At 40.2% G+C, this 27002-nt stretch overlaps 2 long non-coding RNA genes across 3 annotated transcripts in view; both read right to left on the minus strand.

Annotated features, from left to right (window-relative positions):
- The window catches only part of LOC118514433, a 43445-nt gene that overhangs the window by 924 nt on the left and 15519 nt on the right, over positions 1 to 27002 (minus strand). For both annotated transcript variants that reach the window (XR_004906623.1, XR_004906622.1), the window contains one exon: positions 19166 to 25081. This is a non-coding gene — a long non-coding RNA (uncharacterized LOC118514433). The remainder of the gene's footprint in view (positions 1 to 19165; positions 25082 to 27002) is intronic.
- LOC118514434 lies at positions 15621 to 16424 on the minus strand. Its single transcript, XR_004906624.1, has 2 exons — positions 16149 to 16424; positions 15621 to 15937 (listed from the first exon to the last, which is right to left on the minus strand). It is a non-coding gene; the product is annotated as an uncharacterized LOC118514434 (long non-coding RNA).

Here is a 27002-nt window from a genome sequence, read left to right on the forward strand (position 1 = left end):
CAATTGCTTTAGCCAGATTTATCGTGATGAGAAATAAAGTAAAAAACACACCAACAAATCCTCACGAATCATTATCAGCCAGGTACGCACCTTTTGCAGGGCGCCAGAAAATACTGCGGAATCGTAAAACATCGAGCATCCCAACGTGGATCCTTTCATTCGACCAACAACGCACGATCCATCTTGAAAATCCACCTTAGATCGAAACCCATCTAAAGCGACCCAAATCAGAGTCCTGGCGCTGGTGGATGGTGCACCTGTGATTGTGCCAAGCGAAATGGTTCTGATTTTGTCTCACATTTTAGTATCATTGGCCCTGCGCCCTTGCAAGCTCCACCGGTACTTTCGACGGGTCTTAGGTTGAGGAATTCCGGCGATGTGTTTCTTTCGCGCAATGATTTAGCAGTGTTGGTGAAAAGGGACTATTGATTTTTCCATTAAGATTAGAAGAGAGTGAAAACAGGGCCAAGGAAGGCATAAACGTTCTTGGGATATGTGTGCATATGAAATCATACCGAATACGTCAGAACAGAGAATTACCAAGATCACAAGACTTCCATTTTTTCTACAGTTTTTTCTATCAGCTAAAGAATCATGATCGGATGAAAGTTTAAGGGTGTTACTTCCAGGGAGGCACACCTGAAGCGAAATTGTGAGAAAAGTAAAAAATAAAGAAAAACTTGACTATGATCAAGGAAAAATCTTGACAGTTTAAGTGACATCCGAATCAGCTAAAACACGTATTGTCTCCTACTTTGTTCCCTACATAAATTTAATGGAAGGATTTCGTAGAAGGAACAGTCATCTCGTCAAAGCAAAACGAAAAGTATGATGAAACTGCGTTAGCAATAAGTGATGGCGATCAAATGAAACTACCTTAACCTTAATCATTTTCTTGCCAGACCATGCCGGAACGCAATCTGGTGGAAGCAATCTGATCCCGACTGGTGACGGCGTGCCATCGGGAAGCATCATTCAGCGCCTACGAAGCACCGAGGGAATGTATCATTGAAACTCCCATCGCACAAACGCGTGCCCTATGCAATGGTGTGAGCATGAACGGGACATGGCTCGAAGAGAAAGAGTGTCGAACCAAGCGAGGTCAGGAAAATCGCGTCACAAATGGCGAACCAAAGCCGAACCGGAGCTGAACTCTCGGTCGAGAATCAGAGCACATTTTATGTGCACATCGGAGCACGTGTGTTTGTGCGATGGGTTGTGCTGAAGAGAGGATTGGTACCACGCAGGACGAATGGCAAAAAAAGGAAGGAAAATGAGCGAAACCAATGCAGCTCTTCCCGAGTTTTCCTCCCAAAGATGATGATGACGATGATAACGACCATTGGATGTATTTAGTAGTGTGCGAGCATAGCGGTGTGTGGGTTAACGTATCATTCTATCAACTGCGTCAATGATTACTACCACAGACTCACCAGATAGCAGCCATCAATGCGTGGCACAATCGCTATAACGATTCTATTTCGTACAGTTCCTTGAATGGGGGTTTTCATCTTCATTTTGTTCATTGCCACATTGCTCATTTTCATTCGGGAGGGTTGCTGTAGCCGACGGGGCGAATCACTTCGTACGAGTTTGTTTCGATGTTTATTTCGCTGTATACATCCTGTGGGCAGTAGCACTGAAGAAAGGAAGATTGTTTTTCCATTCTTACTATCTTCAATTTTTCCCGGCGGTAAAGTATATAGCAATATGGCATAGAAGTGGAAACTCTACTGCGGAATAGTGGAGTGCGCCTCCATCGAGAAAAAATCAGCGCTCTCTGTCGTCATCATCGGTACATAACTGCTCTGCCCTGGCTGGGTATGTGGCACGCTCAGCATAATTGTGTTTGGGGATGGAGCGTTGATTTCCTTTTTTGAAATGTATTTGATGCTGCAGTTAGACACATTTGGACGTGCAAAAAGTTTGGTGAAATAGTGTTATGAATAGTTAAATTAAAACCTAAAACCCCTCACACATTCTCACTATGGAGAAAGAAGTAGCAGTGGGATCAAGCTGGGATTTGTAATCAACATCCATTATTGCTTTTTTCATTTCTCTGTAAAAGATTTGTTTAGTTATATCTTTCTTAAAACACCACACGTTAAACACGACTGAACAGTAGGTTGTTATTGAAGTGTGCAGTGTTAAATTCATTTTAGAATCAATCCCTTTGTTCTATTTAACATCGAGCTGAGCATCTTTAAATTCAACGTGAAACTTGTAAAACATGCAAAGCACGCTGTAATTGAGAATAGATTTCTTTAAATCACCGTCTTCGTGCCTCGGGCTCGAAGCAGCATCTAAAACCGGCAGGAATTAGTTCCTCGTTTAATTGATTGTCGTTGATATTTTACGACCATCGAGCGTACTGCCTGCGTCGACTTTCAAATCAGGTATTGCAGCGAATGGCGTGAAATCAAATGACTCTCCGCGAAGCAGCATGACAGGAACGCAACTCAAACCCGTACGCGCGCAAGGATTTTATTATCTTTTGTGAATCTTAAACAGGGTGCGAGAACTAATTAGGGAAGATTGTAAATTTTACAATCCAATATCATCCATATAATGAGAGATTTTGGACACGCCGTAAAACGAGAACGATGTTTGTCGTTGTGTGAGTGTGTGTTACTTTCCTTTGGGTAATTGGTTTGTAAGAGCTTCGGAGTAACGGTGAACAATAAATAAATAGTAGTAAATAAAGTACATTGAAAAGTACCTAATGGAATGGAAATTGTAAAACTTTTACATCAGTTTGTAAGCTCTCGATTTTGTTTTTTTTTTTGGCACACCCCCAGCAACCGGAAATTGATCGTTTGAAAATGTGTTGCATGTGACAAACAAACACAACAGTTGGACAGCAACAAAGGAAACGGTACCGAAAAACCCAGGATAATATGAATGTTAAATATTTACCATCCAAACATCCGAGGGCCACCGGTCGGCTTTGGCTGAGGGTAATCTCGAGCAACCCAGAAACCCAGGAGTATCGAGTGTCAGGGACGCGATTTTTTCACGCGACACGCGTCAAACTTTTGATCCCATCGGGGATTAGGTTGCGCAGCAAACCAAAGAAAGCAGCAAACCCGTAGGAGTGTTCAGCGTGCTGGACCGTTTCGGAATGCATGGGAAGTCAATCTTGATAGTAGCCTGTGGAGTGGGGCCGTGTTTCGTGCGTGTGGGTGACATTTGTGACACCGTCTGTCAGCCAGCTCATAGCGTGTCGCGATGGGAAATCAAACTGTGACCCAAAAGTGACACTTACAAAGTACGCATATATGCTTTGTCTGTATCATTACCACGAGTGCTGAAAATACATACGGATCTAATGTTTGCTCTGTGTCAAAAGAAACCCTAACCATATTATGAAAGCTTGAATCGTGTGCATAAATCATCTCCTCCGAACTCAGATCATTGGAGTCTCTTGTAGGTAATTTTGAACCTTCATCATTGAGTTCCTAAAGTTGATACTTCTTCTTCTTCTTTATTGGATATTCAGTCCTCACTATGGAGGAAATGAGGTCTCATAGACCCAAAGCCTCTAAAATGAATGACAAAAAAACTATGGGAGATCAGTTTGGATGAAATTTGAACCCCGATACTGTCGTGTGAAGATCGCCGTTCAAAGTGGATGCTTGGTGCCCTTATATTCAACAACACAATATTATTCACATTCATAGGAAGAAAGAGAGGTTAAGGATAAATAACTCCAATGGAGAAGCTGTTATGGCAATCGAGGCCAACCAATGATTTCTTTGAAAAATATCAAGAATCTTAATATTTTTCAAGACTGATCTCATAGTTTTCGTGGATTCTACCAGTAGCTTTCACAGCTAGACTATATGAGTAGACGAATATTTCAGTTCCAGCGGAAATTATCATGAACTGTTAAAAAAGAGGCGCTAAACGATTCCCGACACCCAACGCAAGCGACTCCTCAGCGGGATATCGTTTAGAGGGCAGTTTACTGAAAGGGGATTTTCTAGACGTAGTTCTGATAATTGGTGGTAACAGTACTTAGGCGTCAGATGTCAAATTAATGCATAGAGGTCACTCATGGGCGTAGGGCATTGTATGCACCATATGGTGAGATTGCTCAGTTGGCAATTATTTATTTAGTTTCGTGAATCGTATAATTTTTTTTACGTTTCTAGAGGTCTAATCTCTACAGAAAAAGACTGAAAGCGGACAGATTGTTTGTATTCACCCTTACAAACAATATTGTTTCTAAAGAAATACTCACAGCCATAAAATGGCTAAATAAGTTATTGGAACAGAAATACAGCGTAGCAAACATGTCTTAAGAGTGACGTAAACAAGAAAATAACCATTGCAAGGATTTATTTCCCACTCCCAGGATTCAATATGCTCCAATCATAAGTATCTTCCATCATTCACGAATCATTTACCACAAAATGTAGGTCGCCGTTGGCGAGTAATAGAGGAGTATGCCATCTAGATCTCAACCCCTCTGCGTTCTACCATTTGATCCCCAATGCTCTCAAATGCTGCTGTTGTCGCCTAGAGTTTTGTGTAATCTTTTTTCGATTTACCATCAATAATTCAGCACCAATTTCCAGATCCAGATGCGAACAACATCAGCCGTTGCCAGATTTGCCATCCCGTACAGATACAGCTCCAGGTCACAAGTAGTGGGGATGATTGGGAAAAGCAAAACGGACAGACATTCAGTATAAATCAGAAGCTGCTTTCGCTGGCGTAAACCACGAGCAAATCATAAATCCTTATCGATCCTGGATGTCTGTTCGGATTGATGCTTTTGCTTCCCGTCTAGGCTAGGCAATTGACAATCGAGGAAAAGATAAGGAGAATAAGGAGACAAAAACAAACAGGAAGATGTTAAGTAGGCACCCTACCGATGCCACGACCAATTCAATCAAGGTGCATGCTCTGTGCTGTCCTGCCGTGGTGTTTATTGAATTAACCGCTTTTGGTTAGCAGGAAATATGATACGACTTCCGAATTGTAGCAGAAGCTACTTAACATGGTCTACCGATTTGATTATTCAATTCAGGACCGGGCTCGTAGCATTCCAGATTGAGATGAGGGAAGGCTATCCGTACCGTAACGATTAAAACGAGTCCATTGGGAATATGATGGAGAAAATTCAATTATCTCCGATAATGATTTCGTAGATCGTTTGTAGCTCGTTTCTTTCTTGTACAGAAAATTCAATGCTTTTCCTATTCATAGTAGCTATTGCTAGTTGGAATTACGTTTACAGATATTTCAACTAGGTTTATAAAAGATCGTTCAGCAGAAGATAGCAGGAGTTATAAAGAAACTTTATTTGTCGACTTTTTGTTATCTCACCGCAATGTTTAAATTTGCATTATCCATATGAATGTATGTTTAGAGACCTTTCGAGGTTTAGCAATAAGCAAAGGAAAGTTGTGATTTTGAGGAACATCGTCAGGAAAACTGGAAAACTCCTTTTGAAAAAAAAACAAATTTATTTTCAAAAGTTATTTTATGGTGATGTAAAAGAGACTTGCCTAAAACTGACGATTGTAAATTACGCCTTCAAGAAGGATGAGCAACAAAATGTTATGTCGAGATACTATAACATTAGAATCATCGAAGATGTGTAATAAGGACGAGGTAGCTTCTGAGCTAAAGTTTAATATTTGTTCCCAATCCTTCCTTGTTCCGAAGTCAACCGAAATTCAGTGAGCCCTCTTCACACTCGAGCTGGAACGAATTCCCCCTAGGTCTTCACGCAAACCTTTTTACCCATAGTCAAACTGGCCAAACTCTACGCCAAGCAGTGCCACAATCCCAAAGGCCCATTAACACATTTTCCCTATGTTTTGTTTCATCGCTTGTGCTGGGGTATTTTTTCTTCTTCTCCCGGTCCATCGTTTTGACCATCCAGGCCGAAACCGTCCAGATTGTGCCAGATGATAACCATTTGTCAGTTGGTTACGTTGTTTAATCTACTTATTTTATTACCGTAAACGACCCGTTCCGGGTGCATCCGGAAGCGTTGCGCAACAAGCGCACGACCACATTGGTATTGGCATTTTGGTTTTTGGAGGGTGAGTGAGATTCGGGTCACCATACGTTGCACGGAAGCAACCAGGAAATGTGAAGTATTGCCATTCGTGAGAGGGTGTAGAGCGTATAATTATTATTTTCCAATGATGGGTCAGCAGTCGATGTAAGCAGCAGTAAGCGTAATGGTAATCAAATGAAATTGAGAACGTGCACTTTACTTTGTGATGCAAGATTAAACATCAAATCAAACTCCGCCTAGGACTAGGAGTGAAGTAGGAGTAGCAAGTTTTTTTCCGAAGCTCCATATGTTGCGCTATTATTAATGCGCTGCAACATCGTTTCAGCACGTGGATGGTTAGCCGGAGCTTGGTAGAACATGCCATACTTTTTACCAATACTCGACTCAAAATGCAGTAATATTGTGCAAAGAAACTCCAGTAGTCGGGTTATTCTTTAAATATTGAACAAGACTTCCATTTTTTCTACAGTTTTTTCTATCAGCTAAAGAATCATGATCGGATGAAAGTTTAAGGGTGTTACTTCCAGGGAGGCACACCTGAAGCGAAATTGTGAGAAAAGTAAAAAATAAAGAAAAACTTGACTATGATCAAGGAAAAATCTTGACAGTTTAAGTGACATCCGAATCAGCTAAAACACGTATTGTCTCCTACTTTGTTCCCTACATAAATTTAATGGAAGGATTTCGTAGAAGGAACAGTCATCTCGTCAAAGCAAAACGAAAAGTATGATGAAACTGCGTTAGCAATAAGTGATGGCGATCAAATGAAACTACCTTAACCTTAATCATTTTCTTGCCAGACCATGCCGGAACGCAATCTGGTGGAAGCAATCTGATCCCGACTGGTGACGGCGTGCCATCGGGAAGCATCATTCAGCGCCTACGAAGCACCGAGGGAATGTATCATTGAAACTCCCATCGCACAAACGCGTGCCCTATGCAATGGTGTGAGCATGAACGGGACATGGCTCGAAGAGAAAGAGTGTCGAACCAAGCGAGGTCAGGAAAATCGCGTCACAAATGGCGAACCAAAGCCGAACCGGAGCTGAACTCTCGGTCGAGAATCAGAGCACATTTTATGTGCACATCGGAGCACGTGTGTTTGTGCGATGGGTTGTGCTGAAGAGAGGATTGGTACCACGCAGGACGAATGGCAAAAAAAGGAAGGAAAATGAGCGAAACCAATGCAGCTCTTCCCGAGTTTTCCTCCCAAAGATGATGATGACGATGATAACGACCATTGGATGTATTTAGTAGTGTGCGAGCATAGCGGTGTGTGGGTTAACGTATCATTCTATCAACTGCGTCAATGATTACTACCACAGACTCACCAGATAGCAGCCATCAATGCGTGGCACAATCGCTATAACGATTCTATTTCGTACAGTTCCTTGAATGGGGGTTTTCATCTTCATTTTGTTCATTGCCACATTGCTCATTTTCATTCGGGAGGGTTGCTGTAGCCGACGGGGCGAATCACTTCGTACGAGTTTGTTTCGATGTTTATTTCGCTGTATACATCCTGTGGGCAGTAGCACTGAAGAAAGGAAGATTGTTTTTCCATTCTTACTATCTTCAATTTTTCCCGGCGGTAAAGTATATAGCAATATGGCATAGAAGTGGAAACTCTACTGCGGAATAGTGGAGTGCGCCTCCATCGAGAAAAAATCAGCGCTCTCTGTCGTCATCATCGGTACATAACTGCTCTGCCCTGGCTGGGTATGTGGCACGCTCAGCATAATTGTGTTTGGGGATGGAGCGTTGATTTCCTTTTTTGAAATGTATTTGATGCTGCAGTTAGACACATTTGGACGTGCAAAAAGTTTGGTGAAATAGTGTTATGAATAGTTAAATTAAAACCTAAAACCCCTCACACATTCTCACTATGGAGAAAGAAGTAGCAGTGGGATCAAGCTGGGATTTGTAATCAACATCCATTATTGCTTTTTTCATTTCTCTGTAAAAGATTTGTTTAGTTATATCTTTCTTAAAACACCACACGTTAAACACGACTGAACAGTAGGTTGTTATTGAAGTGTGCAGTGTTAAATTCATTTTAGAATCAATCCCTTTGTTCTATTTAACATCGAGCTGAGCATCTTTAAATTCAACGTGAAACTTGTAAAACATGCAAAGCACGCTGTAATTGAGAATAGATTTCTTTAAATCACCGTCTTCGTGCCTCGGGCTCGAAGCAGCATCTAAAACCGGCAGGAATTAGTTCCTCGTTTAATTGATTGTCGTTGATATTTTACGACCATCGAGCGTACTGCCTGCGTCGACTTTCAAATCAGGTATTGCAGCGAATGGCGTGAAATCAAATGACTCTCCGCGAAGCAGCATGACAGGAACGCAACTCAAACCCGTACGCGCGCAAGGATTTTATTATCTTTTGTGAATCTTAAACAGGGTGCGAGAACTAATTAGGGAAGATTGTAAATTTTACAATCCAATATCATCCATATAATGAGAGATTTTGGACACGCCGTAAAACGAGAACGATGTTTGTCGTTGTGTGAGTGTGTGTTACTTTCCTTTGGGTAATTGGTTTGTAAGAGCTTCGGAGTAACGGTGAACAATAAATAAATAGTAGTAAATAAAGTACATTGAAAAGTACCTAATGGAATGGAAATTGTAAAACTTTTACATCAGTTTGTAAGCTCTCGATTTTGTTTTTTTTTTTGGCACACCCCCAGCAACCGGAAATTGATCGTTTGAAAATGTGTTGCATGTGACAAACAAACACAACAGTTGGACAGCAACAAAGGAAACGGTACCGAAAAACCCAGGATAATATGAATGTTAAATATTTACCATCCAAACATCCGAGGGCCACCGGTCGGCTTTGGCTGAGGGTAATCTCGAGCAACCCAGAAACCCAGGAGTATCGAGTGTCAGGGACGCGATTTTTTCACGCGACACGCGTCAAACTTTTGATCCCATCGGGGATTAGGTTGCGCAGCAAACCAAAGAAAGCAGCAAACCCGTAGGAGTGTTCAGCGTGCTGGACCGTTTCGGAATGCATGGGAAGTCAATCTTGATAGTAGCCTGTGGAGTGGGGCCGTGTTTCGTGCGTGTGGGTGACATTTGTGACACCGTCTGTCAGCCAGCTCATAGCGTGTCGCGATGGGAAATCAAACTGTGACCCAAAAGTGACACTTACAAAGTACGCATATATGCTTTGTCTGTATCATTACCACGAGTGCTGAAAATACATACGGATCTAATGTTTGCTCTGTGTCAAAAGAAACCCTAACCATATTATGAAAGCTTGAATCGTGTGCATAAATCATCTCCTCCGAACTCAGATCATTGGAGTCTCTTGTAGGTAATTTTGAACCTTCATCATTGAGTTCCTAAAGTTGATACTTCTTCTTCTTCTTTATTGGATATTCAGTCCTCACTATGGAGGAAATGAGGTCTCATAGACCCAAAGCCTCTAAAATGAATGACAAAAAAACTATGGGAGATCAGTTTGGATGAAATTTGAACCCCGATACTGTCGTGTGAAGATCGCCGTTCAAAGTGGATGCTTGGTGCCCTTATATTCAACAACACAATATTATTCACATTCATAGGAAGAAAGAGAGGTTAAGGATAAATAACTCCAATGGAGAAGCTGTTATGGCAATCGAGGCCAACCAATGATTTCTTTGAAAAATATCAAGAATCTTAATATTTTTCAAGACTGATCTCATAGTTTTCGTGGATTCTACCAGTAGCTTTCACAGCTAGACTATATGAGTAGACGAATATTTCAGTTCCAGCGGAAATTATCATGAACTGTTAAAAAAGAGGCGCTAAACGATTCCCGACACCCAACGCAAGCGACTCCTCAGCGGGATATCGTTTAGAGGGCAGTTTACTGAAAGGGGATTTTCTAGACGTAGTTCTGATAATTGGTGGTAACAGTACTTAGGCGTCAGATGTCAAATTAATGCATAGAGGTCACTCATGGGCGTAGGGCATTGTATGCACCATATGGTGAGATTGCTCAGTTGGCAATTATTTATTTAGTTTCGTGAATCGTATAATTTTTTTTACGTTTCTAGAGGTCTAATCTCTACAGAAAAAGACTGAAAGCGGACAGATTGTTTGTATTCACCCTTACAAACAATATTGTTTCTAAAGAAATACTCACAGCCATAAAATGGCTAAATAAGTTATTGGAACAGAAATACAGCGTAGCAAACATGTCTTAAGAGTGACGTAAACAAGAAAATAACCATTGCAAGGATTTATTTCCCACTCCCAGGATTCAATATGCTCCAATCATAAGTATCTTCCATCATTCACGAATCATTTACCACAAAATGTAGGTCGCCGTTGGCGAGTAATAGAGGAGTATGCCATCTAGATCTCAACCCCTCTGCGTTCTACCATTTGATCCCCAATGCTCTCAAATGCTGCTGTTGTCGCCTAGAGTTTTGTGTAATCTTTTTTCGATTTACCATCAATAATTCAGCACCAATTTCCAGATCCAGATGCGAACAACATCAGCCGTTGCCAGATTTGCCATCCCGTACAGATACAGCTCCAGGTCACAAGTAGTGGGGATGATTGGGAAAAGCAAAACGGACAGACATTCAGTATAAATCAGAAGCTGCTTTCGCTGGCGTAAACCACGAGCAAATCATAAATCCTTATCGATCCTGGATGTCTGTTCGGATTGATGCTTTTGCTTCCCGTCTAGGCTAGGCAATTGACAATCGAGGAAAAGATAAGGAGAATAAGGAGACAAAAACAAACAGGAAGATGTTAAGTAGGCACCCTACCGATGCCACGACCAATTCAATCAAGGTGCATGCTCTGTGCTGTCCTGCCGTGGTGTTTATTGAATTAACCGCTTTTGGTTAGCAGGAAATATGATACGACTTCCGAATTGTAGCAGAAGCTACTTAACATGGTCTACCGATTTGATTATTCAATTCAGGACCGGGCTCGTAGCAGTCCAGATTGAGATGAGGGAAGGCTATCCGTACCGTAACGATTAAAACGAGTCCATTGGGAATATGATGGAGAAAATTCAATTATCTCCGATAATGATTTCGTAGATCGTTTGTAGCTCGTTTCTTTCTTGTACAGAAAATTCAATGCTTTTCCTATTCATAGTAGCTATTGCTAGTTGGAATTACGTTTACAGATATTTCAACTAGGTTTATAAAAGATCGTTCAGCAGAAGATAGCAGGAGTTATAAAGAAACTTTATTTGTCGACTTTTTGTTACCTCACCGCAATGTTTAAATTTGCATTATCCATATGAATGTATGTTTAGAGACCTTTCGAGGTTTAGCAATAAGCAAAGGAAAGTTGTGATTTTGAGGAACATCGTCAGGAAAACTGGAAAACTCCTTTTGAAAAAAAAACAAATTTATTTTCAAAAGTTATTTTATGGTGATGTAAAAGAGACTTGCCTAAAACTGACGATTGTAAATTACGCCTTCAAGAAGGATGAGCAACAAAATGTTATGTCGAGATACTATAACATTAGAATCATCGAAGATGTGTAATAAGGACGAGGTAGCTTCTGAGCTAAAGTTTAATATTTGTTCCCAATCCTTCCTTGTTCCGAAGTCAACCGAAATTCAGTGAGCCCTCTTCACACTCGAGCTGGAACGAATTCCCCCTAGGTCTTCACGCAAACCTTTTTACCCATAGTCAAACTGGCCAAACTCTACGCCAAGCAGTGCCACAATCCCAAAGGCCCATTAACACATTTTCCCTATGTTTTGTTTCATCGCTTGTGCTGGGGTATTTTTTCTTCTTCTCCCGGTCCATCGTTTTGACCATCCAGGCCGAAACCGTCCAGATTGTGCCAGATGATAACCATTTGTCAGTTGGTTACGTTGTTTAATCTACTTATTTTATTACCGTAAACGACCCGTTCCGGGTGCATCCGGAAGCGTTGCGCAACAAGCGCACGACCACATTGGTATTGGCATTTTGGTTTTTGGAGGGTGAGTGAGATTCGGGTCACCATACGTTGCACGGAAGCAACCAGGAAATGTGAAGTATTGCCATTCGTGAGAGGGTGTAGAGCGTATAATTATTATTTTCCAATGATGGGTCAGCAGTCGATGTAAGCAGCAGTAAGCGTAATGGTAATCAAATGAAATTGAGAACGTGCACTTTACTTTGTGATGCAAGATTAAACATCAAATCAAACTCCGCCTAGGACTAGGAGTGAAGTAGGAGTAGCAAGTTTTTTTCCGAAGCTCCATATGTTGCGCTATTATTAATGCGCTGCAACATCGTTTCAGCACGTGGATGGTTAGCCGGAGCTTGGTAGAACATGCCATACTTTTTACCAATACTCGACTCAAAATGCAGTAATATTGTGCAAAGAAACTCCAGTAGTCGGGTTATTCTTTAAATATTGAACTATCCTGATCCAGATATCGACAAACGAAGAAAGTAGGAGAGAGTTCACCTCAATCATGAATATGCAAACGTACATGTATAAAAAAACCGGAATGGGAAGAGTAAAAAATAACACGTACCAGGCACATGTCGACTACGTCACAAAGAGGTCAAGAACTCTAGCTTACAGAAGTATGGGAAGTAGTACAGAACTATAGGCAGCAGGGCATCTGAGAAGTTTAATAATGGTGATCATCTATTGATTTTTCACTTTTATTTGTAATAAGGACTTACTTTGAGACTACTTGGTATAAAGGAGTCTAGGAAAAACATATGCCTGGCAAAATCAGAAATATCGTTTTATGTAGAAGAATCAGTTTATATTCTTATATTGAACATTTTACATAAAAATAATATCTAGAACTTCTTGGAGTGAAAAGTTGCCGAACAGTGCCTCAAGGATTCCACTATTCGACTGTGTGATAAAGAAAACTGGTAGCACCTTAATAGTTAATCGTTGCTTCGCACAAAAAGACCAACCACAATTCTTGCTCCGGAGCACTGAAAGCTTACGTGCAGGCTAACCATACGCACCGGGAATGCAAACAAAACACAGCATAAACAATAACAATCCCACAACAATCGCTAATCACGCTCCCTTGTTTGCAACTGGCGGCGAGTACACCTGCCGAAATAAAACCAAAATTACAGACATCTGTGATAATACAAACAACAGCCCATGCTGAGATCACGTGTGTAGGTAGCAATTTAATCCACTGTGACATTTTGTGTGGTTTTCTTGTAAAAACATGACGTACCGGCTAATGTAGTTCGAGTGCATATTCGGTAGGCACCACCGAAGTGGTGTGCATTGTTCGCTACCTTCCAGTACTCTCGGTACTCTCGCGTCCTCATTCTGCGGTTGTCAAAAGCATGCTAACGCACATTACACCCCAGTCCTGGTTATATTTTCTCACAGCACCTTTGTGCTACCCTAGAGCCTTTCTGCGAGTACCGTTGGGGAGTTTGGCCGGGAGTTCGTCGTCGTTACAGCTGTAATCCAATTTTCATTACGGGATATGATACGGTGATGGTGGGCCGGTCGTCTGCGTGACACATGCGTTGCACTTGTTTCTGGTACGAAATAATAACAAACGTCAACATCCCTTTCAACTAGATAAACTCTGCCAACCTGCTGCTGTACGCTTCTTTCGCCACTGTGACAATCTTCGTGGCTGGTAAAACTCGTGACACGTGACCTACAATGGGTGGCTAATTTACTTGTTATGATTTGGCCGGTGCATGGCCTGCTGGAGTGGGCCTGCTGGATTGCTTTGCTTGAGATTCACTACGGCTACCACTTGTGTCGTGTGTTCCCAGGACTCTTGGTTTATGTGACGGCCCTGCAGGCACGTGTCAGCCTGGTTCATCGTATGATCTCACGCCACCGTCGTAATGGATGGTTCCTGTCTTTCTTAATTTCCCAACTGGTCTGGGTAAAGGGTAATTGGAAGATTGAAATGTATAATAATTTTGATTTATTTCAATGCCCTTTTCCAAATCGTGCTGGATATGGGGATGCAGCGACAGCCGATTTGAAATCAGTGGCGCGATGCATTGGGAATTTGGTGGAATGGAATAAAGACCTATGAATTGATTAGATTGAGAGATATGGTTCAGTTCACTTTCGAGTTTTTCTGAACGTAACCCAAATTACAGTAAGATTTGTGACAAGACTAGTGAATGAGATGCAAATAGATTGTGTTTCAAGATTGGTTTGAAAAGTCGTTTTTGACCTTGAGTTATATTTAAACTTCACTCGCATGATACTTTGGTAAAAATCTCTCAAAAAAATAATGTAACAATAACACCAAAGAAAAGACCTTCCTTCACAATAATCAAAAATAATAGTCTGTACATAATGTACGCTTCAGACGGTTTGGAACGAATCAGAACATTGTTACAATTCCTACCCTAAATCCCCTACGTAACCAAAAGCTTTAGCAAACGGCGTGTTTTCAGAATCGCCTGTTCTTTTGGACACTGGTTTTCCCTGTGAGAAGAAGGTAGAGGTTTGCTTACAGTATTGACTAGGGGCGATACACTATTTACGAAAACAGATGTTTTATTTACACCAGATAATCCACCCATAAAGCGTACTGAAGCGTGACGCGATGATCTTTTGACTCTGAGTGCAACACTTTTCACAATGCGTACGGTGCTCTAGTTACTTTTGATTCAGAAAAAAACTGAAGCACAGGAAAGATATGATTTTGTTTAAAGAAATAGAGCAAACTAAAGCAAACGAAAAAAATAAGATATCATGGAACGATTAACAGGTGCGGTGTGATGCTAAGCAAACAATAATTAAATCTATGATTCTTCACGCTCGGGTCGGCCCCTCAGCAATTGCAGCCCCTGCTCACATTTGTTTCGCTTGCCAGTCCACATGATTGAACGAGAACCTGCCCTCGCGCTTTAACACCGCTACCCTTGATGTTGTTGTTGCTCAATTTCATTCCTTTCAGAAACACCCAGAGTTGCCGTTAGAAAGTATACTCTCACAGGCAGCCTAAAAGAGAAACTGCTAGGGAAAACTGACAGCAGGAAAAAAAGGACATTCACTTCAAAGCAGAAGGATCAAGCATACCGACTCGCCAAAGGGAAAAGTGAGAAACAAATAAACATGATCATCCACTGGCATTACCGTCATAAAGCAAACAGGCTTGACAATCATGAGACATTCTTGCGAATGATTTTTTTCTGTATTTGGTAGAAACGGCCTGGAAGAATAACATAACTAAGTTTAATTTCCCTTTGAGCTTCTCTTAGAGTGCATAAAAATATCATGGGATTTTATGAATATTTGGTGATCTAAAGTAAAAATTGATTTTTCTTTACTTCGATGTCATTTATATTAGTTTCAAACACATTTGTCAACGAGCCGACTATTTTGACCGTAATTATTTGTCTAAACACCAAGATCTTGTCTATGGATGATGACTCGTACCTTACCAGCATGTTTTACGGAGCGTCTCAGGGTGAAAAACAGATAAAAAAAAACTTTTCGGCTCGATTAACGAAGTAGCGATCGTGATGGAATACGAGGGTTCCCATACTGGTATAATAAGTTTTAATTAACGTCAATTTTATTTCGCCTAACGTGGCTGAGAAATTAATCAAATGCATAGAAGAAACAACCTTTTGAACACACATTTTTTTAATACAATCTCAAGTTTTTAACGAAGCTTTATTTCACTGATGATTATCACAAAACCTGCCTTGATTTAAAATTGAGTTCTATTTACACAGCCGGCCGTCAATATTTTACACATTTTCACATTATTCAACGCTTCATCGTGTGGGGCTGCTACAATATTGCCTGTTGACATGAAGCGCACGAACCCGTAAGTGCTCGCTGCAATATGTGCATCGTCACTCCGCAATCGATACCAATCTAGCCGTACGACATTTCTGCCGACATTAGCCGGCCCAGCAGCATGAGCAGTTGTTATGCCAGTAAATGGTGCAATAAATTCTCTAAATATTGATAAAACGATAACCGCATCAGTTGACCAGATTCTAGAGGTACTTCTCCACCGCAACGTGTCACCGAAGGCCGCTAGTGCCGATCTGTCGTCGGTGGTGTGCTACAGCGTTTGCTGCGATTGCGGAGACAGTTGGCCGTAGCAGCAGTGTGCGTCCGGAAAGGTGAACTGTAATAAAACCCGGTGCTGTTCCCAACTCTTACCGATAAGCCATGATTTATTGTACTAGGTCTTTGTTGGGTTGGCGTACAATTTGATCATTCATTAGAAAACGTTCAGGAAGTTGTTCAAACAAGCGATTGGAGGTCCGTAAGACTCTTGCTGAGTGCGGGTCTGGCTAAAAGCATGTGTGATACTGTGCTACTGTCAGTATTTTTATATCAATTGGTTCGACCCTGAGCTGTGAATCCCTTCCTACCGAGCGTTCGCTTCCCTGTAGTGGGAGCGCTTGAAGTGCTTGTTTTCCACTTCTGCCACAACTACTGTCTGGATTGCGGGAGTAGCGATAAGCAACAAATCTGTTGTCGTGTTGTATCTATATTTGCGAAAAAGTCGTTTGTAAGCGTTACTAATCCGAAGATGCTTGAAGTGTGGCCCGAGGTACAGGGTAGGCATTCTGACAATGAAGGATTATTGCAACTGTAATCTGTTTTTGTGACGCACACGTTGAAGGCGTACTAACAATGAGATTTTAATATGTAAAGAATCTATATATCATCCGAAATCATTCAAAACGAAGGAATATATCGAAAAAAATAAGGGAAAACTGACTGTTCTTTCTATATTGTTAAACAATTTCATCAAAATTTTCATATTGTTGCTTATACATTGAGGAAGCATCTTCACAAACTCACCCATTTATTGCTATTATTGAAGAACGCAGCCGGTGGAAGAGATCGTAACTATTACTAGTGCCTGCAACATGTTTTATGGAGCATGTGATTTGGAACACAAAAGACAAAACAACTTGACTTGAAGCGCAAACGCAACACACGCACGCACTCATTGGATTAAATAAGTGGTTTCCGCTTGCGGCAAATCTCTTATAATTGCCACACTGATAAGGCTAGTTAAAGCTATTCCTCTACCACCTAGCGGCTCCAACACTTGTTCGCGCACTGTGCCGTAGGAAGACCTACGTTGGAAGATACAGACTACAATGTACAATCTTAACTGCTGCAGCTAATCGTCGGCAGAGCAAACGAGTTGTTCAAGACGAATGACGCGTCCTTTGGATTAATTTCAAAGACGGTCTCAAATCAAAATGAATGTTTTGGTTCTATGATGCTAGCCCGAGAGAGATGATCATGCACGTAATCAGAGCCTAGTATAATTATGTTAGAGCTTGCGAGCCGTGAATTGAGAGAATTGCGTAAAAGTGATAGCAGTGATAAACTAGTTAAATAAGTTGGAAATATTTCGTTCAAGAAAAGACTATATATATAAAGAAAAAGGAGAAGTAAACAGATATGGAAACAATGGCCTTAGTCAACATATTGCAACTGTTTAGCACATGTTACCACAGTTTGCTCCGAGTAGCATTCCAAAGCATGATTGGAGCTCACTCGATCAAACCATTTGAGTCGTTTAAATTTGGAAAAAAGCATTTGTGAGAGACTTATGAACAACAAAACGACAAAAACTAAACCGAAAGATGATAGGATATGTTAACATGTGACAACGATCTTTTTGCTTCGTTTCTATTGCTTTTTTGTTCGAACTTCTTTCAACACGCCTGTGAATACAGTTTGCAGAACTTCTTTTACTTAGCAGTTCAGTTATCTGCGGGGTTCAAAATTCTTTGTTGAGGTTCACATTCTATAGTCTGGCAGTCATTTATCACTCATGTTGTCTAATTGTGTCAAGTTCATCGTGATCTTCCATTCATATAGTTTGGAAAAAAGGGCTTTTTAACATTCATTCACAAAACGAGATATTTTAAATATGAACCTTTCTCTAGCGTTCATACCATCCAATGACACTAGAAACAGCGCAGGAATGAAATATAATGGTTTCAATAATAGTGACTGTCATAATCGCTGCCAATTTATTTGCATCTTCTTGTTGCTGTTTACAACATCTTAAAACATGATTTATAAAACTACTCTTAAAGATCTATTAATTACAAAAGTTTAGAGAAACTCTGATTTGAACACAATCATAGAAAGACAGATGAAATTGAAACGTAACAGATGAAGGCCCGAGTGAAGCACAAAAATTCATCATCAAACACAGCAACAGGTTCATGAATCATGGAGAACCTCAAAACCTCATCGGAATGCTGGAGCATTTAAATTTCAATTATCGCTTGTTTGACAGTTACCAATTGTTGCCCATTTCTCGTGCCTGAAGCAAAGGTGTACCCTAGGCCACCTTCATATCGTTTCAATGTAGCTGGCATGAGACATTGGTCAACTCCCAACACAACGACAGATGGCTCCAGAACGGTCTTCGTCAACGAGAAGCATATCTCAAGCATATCCAAACTTCTCCTATCTCCCAACAGCGTACACTGGTTGGTCAAAGTCATGGGGCACTTCACTTCACCTCAACGCACTCCCATGCGACCATAATTGCACAACTTTGAGCAGGATATGGCAGAAACCACACACACACATTTTGGTCGGAGGCTCTGGTCACATAATCTTATCTCATCACCAAACCCCACCAAACGTTGATCCATTTCGACATCTGTTGTGTCCATGCATGGGTGAAGTTGCCGTGCTGAGTGAGCACTGCCGTGTCTGTATGTGTCAAGACGGTACGGACGGACATTCCGACACTGCTCAAGGGTTTTGCGACTGTGGCGTACATCTCCCAGCAATCTGGATCACTATTGTCCAGAGCCTCCCATCAATTATAGACTGGTGAGGAGATTCAATAACAGCTTTTAATTTATGCCTCCCTCTTATCTAGTTTTCTTAGGGGACAATTTGACCCGACACACGGCTGCTCCCAACGGCAATGTGCTCAAAGTCAAACTAAACATTGTTGATTTAGATGGTTTAAGATAGTACAGCTCGTGTGTTAGACCGTTTGAAAAACCAACGTTTGTTGTAGTAAAATTTTATAAACTGCCTCCTTTTTTGCGATAAGTTTGTTTATATCAAAACATAAGCAAAACTATCTTCAAATTCTAAACATAAACAGCGTGTCTTAAAAAGCAAGCAAAAATCCCTTACTATTGAGAAATTTTACTATTTAAAATAGATAAACTTACTGTCGCAGGCTGTTGATGGTATTGCTGACTTTCAGCGCTCATAATACATTTTGTATATCAATGTGCTTTAATTTAACACTCTTTTCGTAAGTTTAAAAGATTTTACAAAAAATTAAGGAAGATGTTTTCCGCCTATTCAGATTTAGATACCACTGGGAAATAATCCCATCAATTAGCTACACATCCTAAAAGTTGAGCGTATATTTCATCTCGCAAGCACTTACTTAATTCACGCATATTAATCTAGCGTGATTGTCAAACGAACTCTTCACTTCAACGATACACTTGTGCCTTACTCACAACTCACTCCTACACACTCTCTTATAACTCCTCAATCGTCAAGCTCAAATCATCGGACACAACACAGACCATAACTCGCCGGACTGTCGTGTCAAGCAAAATATCGACGACACTCGCATGGCCACTGCTAAAGTGCACTGAGAATGAGACGCTTTGATGTACTTGAAAAGGTTGTGGAGTTTCGACCACGCCTCTCAGCGCAACATTGCAGGAACGTTGTTTACCCATTTTTTACGCACGTGAGAAATTGTTCCACTCACTTTCTCTCATGTCGAAGGGGTATTTCTCACTATACTGTTTACGGAAGTCAAATTTCAGGCTTATGAAAAAGTTCTACACTAAGCGTTGTTCATAGTAAATGAGGAAGAAATAATCGGGTTATTAACAGCTTTACTGTCTAAAAAACTGACATTTTGGTACCATGTAATTCAGTCACAGCTTATCGAACAGCATATTCGATTTAATCCTTTATCTTATCGCTCCCATCACGCGCAACCACAGCTGGCGTAATGATGCCCTTCCATATTCGGCGTACAGTTTGTGCAGTTTTTATACGAGGGATACGATGCCCAGAATATCGTCAGCTATGGCTGGGGAAGAGTTGGAATGCATATAATGCGCTGCTGTCTAACGTTCATCGAAAGTTATCAAAAGATTTAATACTAATAATAGGCCATAATTGGTGGTTTGCCAGCCTCTGGTCTATTTCTTTTAGTTCGATCATATTCGCCAAAAGAAACAGGAAAGTGATATCTGGACAAATTAACATTATCTCCTTTAATTCTTCGTAATTTATTCAAGCTTCATGCAAGTTATTGTCGGATAGGTTCGGATGGAATTTGAACCCCGATCCTGCCGTATGAAGACTGGTGCCGTTATCGCATCTATCACCTGGCCGCTCCCAGGATGTAATATAATAATAAAACAGTGGTACATTTTATTACGTCATTGAACCAATATTAAAATTCATAATATCATACGATGATGCCCATTGCTTTGTGATGGAGTGAGCCGTGTTAAATGCTTATCCCCACTCCCACAACAATATCTCTCGCTAAAACTGGCGCTACCATCATCAATCTTTATTAATTGGTTCAACTATTAAATGTATCAAAATGCAGCAGGGTCACAGAAAACACAAAACTCTTCACAAGATCGACGTACAGTTCATTCTCCCCACAACTATTCACTCGCCCACAACTATAACCATGAGGGCCTTTTCATGGTCAACACACTGCATCCACCATATATGTTTCCCAAGAAGAACTGGACTATTTTAAAATAAATTAGCCCATGCTCAACTCGATTAGATTGATCACGCAACCACGCGAACCAGGCCCCTTTGGTTGCAGGGGTGTCAAAAAGCGGTAAGTTAAATCCTCCGCATGATGACTCTACTGGAAGTGGTCATTGAACAATCTGTTGTTGATTTATTCATAGAGGCAGCTAACACCCGCATCACGACCGACATCATCGAAGAACTGTCTGGTTACCTTTTTTCGAAGCGGGTGAATTTGTTGATAGGGATTGTATTGAGCGATGAAGGATGTTATGCCATCATAATTCACAATGTAACACATGTGAGTCCGGTCTTATTTTACGCCGTAAATCTATAAGTACAAACAAACAAATAACTCGGTTCAATCAAACCTACCCCGAGCGATAGAAGGATGCAGATTTCTATCCAAATTTATTTGGAGTTTATTGACAGCCTTCAGTGTTGGCCTTCGTGTAGTTATCAGAATAAATGTCATGCTAATTTTGCGGTGTAGAGTACAACATTTAATTTTCTAATGGACGAGTCTTCAACACATGATAGCGACATACTATTGAATTGTAAAATACATGGTGCTCCTTACGAGCGTCCCGATTCTAACAGTCCATCTCAGACAACCATCCATCGAGCACGTTTACGTCCAAAGTAGTTGGAGTGAGCTTGTACAACGAAGGCAACGCAAAGGAACGACCACGAAAAGGATAACAACTGTCGAAATAACTAAATGTCGCTGTTTTTATATGCATTTTATTACGGTTGTATTCGATCGTTTGAACGAATCAGGCAGGTAAAAGATGAAACCTGGGATGAAACTGAAGAACAGTCAGTATCAACATGGATTGTAAGTACGGTTCATTACTGCATTGAATTGCGAAGACCCTTTAACCCCCGGTTGGTAAATGTCTTGCTGTCACGCGAAGTAGTGTAAAGGATTCGTGATAGGAATTACTTTGAAAGACAACATCCCTGTCTTTCTACTTCCCTTGAAGCCACATTTGGAAGTTGCAATAAAATCGTGATAGATCTTTCATGTGTAAAATAATGTTTTCCAGCCTATCGACTTACCTCGATGGTCTGAATCAATCGCGATTGGGACTACTTTTGAGAGACGATATTGGAGAGATGATAGTGGAGTTTAATGCTAAGTTACTAAATTATCTATTGATCAATCTAACTCATACACATAAACAGGAAAAATGATTAAAAGTTACTAAGAACAGCATTCTAGACAACAAACAGCATATGTGCAATCATATCAATGCATTTTAAAATAATGTGATGTGCCTCTGGTGCCCCTTTCGCTACAGTTCCACAGCTAACAAAGGCAAACTAATTTTAATTAGCTATTCCATCTGTAAACATCACCACTACTGATGACATGTTTGGCAGTCGGTTTGGGACAGACGGTTTGAAAAATGAATTGAGTGATCAATTTTAATTATTCATCAATATGAGCTAGACAAACAGCAAGCTTTCGGTGCCGACATACCCGCACAGTTCGGTTCCGGTGCGTGCTATTTGAAAACCCCACCCTCAGCAAGCATTGGGGATTGGGAACAGACGAGGTCCCACAACTAGCTGTACAATCCAATGTGGAGAATGTTTTAATTTGTGGTCATAATGAAACACAGCCCGGCTATCTGGTCCACTCCTCATTCGATAACTTCCGATTGCCACGGGCGATTGTATTTCCGATGGCTTTTCGGCTAACCGTGACCGCGTTAAGTCAACAAAGGTACGACCAAACGAGACCGCCTATAATCAATAGTGTGTGGGTTGGTGAGCTCATTGGTTCTATATTTGCATAATAAATAACATGCACTTCGAAACCTGGAGTAGGCTCTAAATTAGATGAACAGGGCTATGTAAACATGTCCTTTGTGACGGAGCCAGCCCACGTACACTGTGGTTAGTTTGTTCCAGGACGTTCAGTGCATGATGGTATGTAAAAAAAAAACAGTTTGTGTGTTGAAACAATTGATTAAAAATTATGTGAAACGTTTGTTTTGCTTTCGTAAATAAATGAAACATCTTTTCCGTAATAAGACCATAAATATTCCGATTGATTATTTCATGCAAATTTTTACATTGCTGTTACAAAGAGATTTTTTATTTGTTTTTTGTTGGTCTTGTAAAACGAATTAAAATGCAACCATGTTGAATAGAACACAAAATATTCATTTTGTAGTAAGCAGCAGTTAAGGTATGAAAGCCATCGTTAAAATCACTGAAAATAGCAGGTTAAAATCTAAGTCTGTTTTAGTTTTACTTCTTCGTATGATCATCCCATGTCTTAAAGTATGTCAAAGAGTATGTAAAGTTATTTAAACTATTTTTTCTATTAACTTTTCTTTACAAATTGTCTTTGCTTGAAAGGTTTTGGCTTTCCATACTCAATTATATGCTATCTTCTACCGAAATGTTTTAAGAACTCAACTTCTTCAATCACCGTTTGGAGTACAAGCCCAGAAAGAAAGTGATCAAAATGGTAAATAAAAATTATTTTACGACGACAAAAAGTCAAGTCCTATCTATTCACATTTGTTTAAGTGGTAGATTGAAATCGAATTGCTAACACAATTTTCTTCACAACTTTATTTTTATACCCAATGAAACGCATTTTACATAACGCTCGTCCTCTCGTCAATTTACATCAGCTTAACACGTAACAGAATCTAACTTTCTGTTCCTTATAAGCATCTTAGCTATGTTTCAAGTTGTAATCGGCCCATTTCACGTTAAAGATGGAGCAACATGGGTTAATTTGAATTAAGTTTAAAGTGAAATCAACACACTTCCTACAGGAGGGTGACATTCTTGCTAAAGTTCGACAGCTCGACGATACCTGTCATTGCCTTCACAGGTTTTCAACTGTACCACCGCATTTTAAAATACTTTTCCGTGGAAACCCAAGTTTTTTTCCTGGTGACACAATTTGCATAATAACGTTTGGTAAGTGAGTAATTTAAGAATAAAACAGGAAGGAAGATAACTTAATTTTTCAAGCTGTTACAAAGTAAAGCTCTCGCTAAGTAGGTATGAAATGCCATTGTAGGTGAATTTAAGAAAACATTCTCGCTGTATGGTGTCATGCAACATGATACTTGACTTACTTGATGCTTTGTTTTGTTCGAAGGAAATGAGATAGAATGTGACATACCGTATTTAATTTGCAAACAATATGGAACGCAATAAGGCCAATAATATGGCCTTGATACCTAGGTGTAAGGGTCAGTTTAAGGCAAGCAGAAGAATTATAATGATGAATTGTCATTCAATTTCAATAAAAATAATCCATAAATAAAAATTCTAATATCGATATCAGTAAAGTTCCATGAGGTAGAACTCTAATCTTCATTATTTTCAATAACTTACCCATATTAATTTCACATACGATATTGAAATATTCCATCATAAATCCCAAAATCCATGCTAATCAATTATCTGCTTTCAAATATGATTGTTAGATTATTAAATTCTCATTCCTATTATTTGCCACAAAAGTCCCGTGTGAAATACCTTTCGATATTCATCAAGGGATAGTGTACGGCAAAGTACAATGGGATGACCAACGTCCTGCTCGACGAACCATTTTGATCACACGACTGCTCTTTTGTCGCACGAGTTAATTTGACGTGTGTGAATGCCGATCCTCTGAATTTTTCCAGTTCTTGACAATGCATTTCATTCTAGTGCTGATGCTTCTGCATGCTGAACCACAATTTGCAGTGCGTAATGCTCGAAACACGATGATAAATGAAAGTTTGCTATAGGATAGCGTCAAATTAAATTGGTTATAATTTAATTGCTTAGCCAGGTACCATTCAGACCGATCATCAGAGGTTTCACAAATCGTCGTACGATAAGAATGTGAGGAGGTGAACGGGAAGAAGACTAATAGAGCACCAATTATGCCTGTGTATTAATGAATCATGGGTGGGTGCGCCAGAGATTAGCGACACAACTTATTGAGGGTTTTGCGTACATTAAGCAAATAATAATAAATTCTTACCGTTTGCTTGATGGTTCGGATTCACAAATAGTTCACTTCAAAAGTACAAGGTTACGCTAAAATTAAATTTATGCGTTAATTTCGAATGTACGGATTTTTACATTTATTTTTGCGTTTACTTTCCCAAAATTACACAGTCAATAAAAAATATAAAATCAGTTAAATAATCCTGTATATTTTAACATTCAGACAAATGAAGAGACAAACAGTTTAAATAGAACGAAAAAGGTTTTCGCTCCATTTCTTTTTTCCCTGATTGGGCACGTGAGTTAGGGAACAAGGAAAATTGATTGCACAAAAACCACCATTCATGCGATGGTTGCATGCTCTGGAAGTAAAAGAGAGTGATAGGAGGGCAAATTATTATGCGAAAAAAGAAAAAAAGAGGCTAGCTTAAGATGGTGAGTAAGAGAAAGAGCTTGGTCCAATTCAAGTAGTTTTATGTGGCATCCGAACCATTATCATCAGTCTCATCTGTCGGAATCACGGGATTCAATCTCATAGACATGGTTGACTCTAATGACGGTGTCTTGGGAACGGAAGCTAGACCGAGAGAATTCCATAGCATGGAATATGAGTGAAGTAGATTCCATTGGTTAACATTGGCTCTTAAATTGTGAATTTCTTATTTTATTTGGGATCTTTCATTCGGTAATAAGAAAAAAACAGACTGACTTTCATCTGAATGTTGAAAATGAAATTATGATTGCTTAGGTGACTAAGAGACAAATCCTGTTTCTACGCTCTTTTCGTTATTTAGCTCCTCAAAAACCCAGCGAAAAGCCCAAAAAGAGACTGAGTTAGCAATAAGTAAAAGCAAAACAGCACGACATCCAAAATCTTGGAAGTGATCACGAAAGTTACCAAACCCGGTCGCTATCCAATCTGGCGAGAGCAATCTGGATCCATCCCAGTGGCGTACCGTCCGGGGGCTTCCTTCAGCACTGGCAACGCGCCAAGGGAATGTATCATTGAAACTCCCATCGCACAAACGCACGTCCCACGTACTCTATTCGCCAGCGTGCAAGAATGAGCGCGATGCTGGGGAAATCGCGTCACAAATGGCGTACCACCGCCGAACCGGAGCTGAACTCTCGGTCGAGAATCAGAACATATTTTATGTGCATATCCGAGCACGTGTGTTTGTGTGATAGTGCGATGAGTTGTGCTGCGGGGGACGAGGGCCAGGAGCTTTCGAACACCCTGTCAAAGGTATCCATGATGATGATGATGATGATAACGAACGTTGGATGATCATTGAAGTAGGAGAAAATATTGGTGTGTGAGTGAACACTGCGTGACTTCATCATCATCATCATCATCAGCAACAATGATTTCTGGTTACAGACACAACGATACCAACCGTTACCGTCGAGAATGATTCTATTTCTTTTGGTTGTGATTTTTTTCTTCGTTTTATTCGTTTTCACGACCTATTTTCACCGGATATGTTGAGGCCTTTGGGGATGAATCTGTGCATATGATTTTGCTTTTAAGTTTCGGTGACTTTGGAATATCCATTCTGTGGCTTCAACAATATCAAATTGGAAAGATATTAGTCTTATTTCACTTACTTGGTATTGCCTTGAATATTGTTGGAAAAAATCTAGTACTTGTACTTGGACCTTATATCGTGGCTAAAGTCATAGCGTAAGGAGATACAGCAGACTCAAATAGAGCCTTGAGAGTAAAGTCTGTGTTTTACAAAAGTACGGGTAAACTTGCTTTTTTACTAAGAGGTTTCCGGTTCTTGAAGATGAAGTAAGAAATGATATTATTCAACGCATTTGTTTCTCCTTTTTTCTCCTTTACCTCAGGTACTAAGTTAAAAATCTCGCAACTGAGCTTTCACTTTTCCTTTTTTAGCTATATTTTCATGCAAGAAAACATTGGGGGAATGGATTATGAAGTAAAAATATCTTCTGCTACAAAAAATTCCCCGTCCTAAGATTCTGCTACCTTGTTGTTGTTTCGTGGTGGAGAAGAAAATCTGTTTTAAAAAGTCATAAAAACGACCAAGCCGAGCTTACCTTCCTGCAGTATCACAGACGCTCGTCGGCTGTGCGACTAGGAAAAGCCGGATTACATTAGTGTAATGAGAAATTTATGGATTCATCCTCAGACTGTGATCCTTGGGGCGACACCAAGGCGTGTAAATATTACATCAAACGACTTATGCTTGAAATTGTCTTGTTGGAAAAAGGGTGACTAATTAATTAATACGTGACGTGGTATGAGGTTGGTGTAAT

Source organism: Anopheles stephensi, chromosome 3 (assembly GCF_013141755.1).
Source record: "Anopheles stephensi strain Indian chromosome 3, UCI_ANSTEP_V1.0, whole genome shotgun sequence".
Taxonomy (NCBI): domain Eukaryota; kingdom Metazoa; phylum Arthropoda; class Insecta; order Diptera; family Culicidae; genus Anopheles; species Anopheles stephensi.